The sequence below is a fragment of the Octopus bimaculoides genome, unplaced genomic scaffold (assembly GCF_046866305.1).
Source record: "Octopus bimaculoides isolate indiv1 unplaced genomic scaffold, ASM4686630v1 contig71, whole genome shotgun sequence".
Lineage (NCBI taxonomy): Eukaryota > Metazoa > Mollusca > Cephalopoda > Octopoda > Octopodidae > Octopus > Octopus bimaculoides.
The window spans coordinates 195001-195421 of NW_028315321.1; the positions used below are offsets into that span (position 1 = coordinate 195001).

Here is a 421-nt window from a genome sequence, read left to right on the forward strand (position 1 = left end):
GGAGGCAAAGATGCGTCTCATTTACTTGACAATTTATGCACCACATTGCAGAAATCACAATGTAAGTATATCTGAAAGGGTAGTCTTACACTGTTGTACCGTTGAATTACAAATAATGCTCATCTGTTATGTTGGGGTTAAAATTTCATCAACATCAAAAATATATGAATTTGCATGGGAGTTATGGCCGTTAAGCAAAGAATATAATTTCCAAATTTCATAAAGATCCATTCAGTACTTTTGACGTAGTTTTGGATAAGAAAACAAATGACTAATGTGTGTGTTTGTGTGCATGTGTATGTGTGTGTGATGGGTGTATATATGTATAGATATCTGTATGCATGTATATATGTATATATGTACATATTACATATACATCTATATATATATATATATATATATATATACATCTACACATATG

At 30.2% G+C, this 421-nt stretch overlaps 1 protein-coding gene across 1 annotated transcript in view; it reads right to left on the minus strand.

Moving 5' to 3' along the window:
- LOC149129299 (uncharacterized) overlaps positions 1–191 on the minus strand; it is a 17878-nt gene extending 17687 nt beyond the window's left edge. Inside the window, exon 1 of the mRNA XM_089346607.1 lies at positions 1–191. This exon is cut by the window's left edge and continues 766 nt beyond it. The gene's annotated coding sequence lies outside the window, so the exon portion shown is untranslated.
- Positions 192–421: the final 230 nt, after the last annotated feature.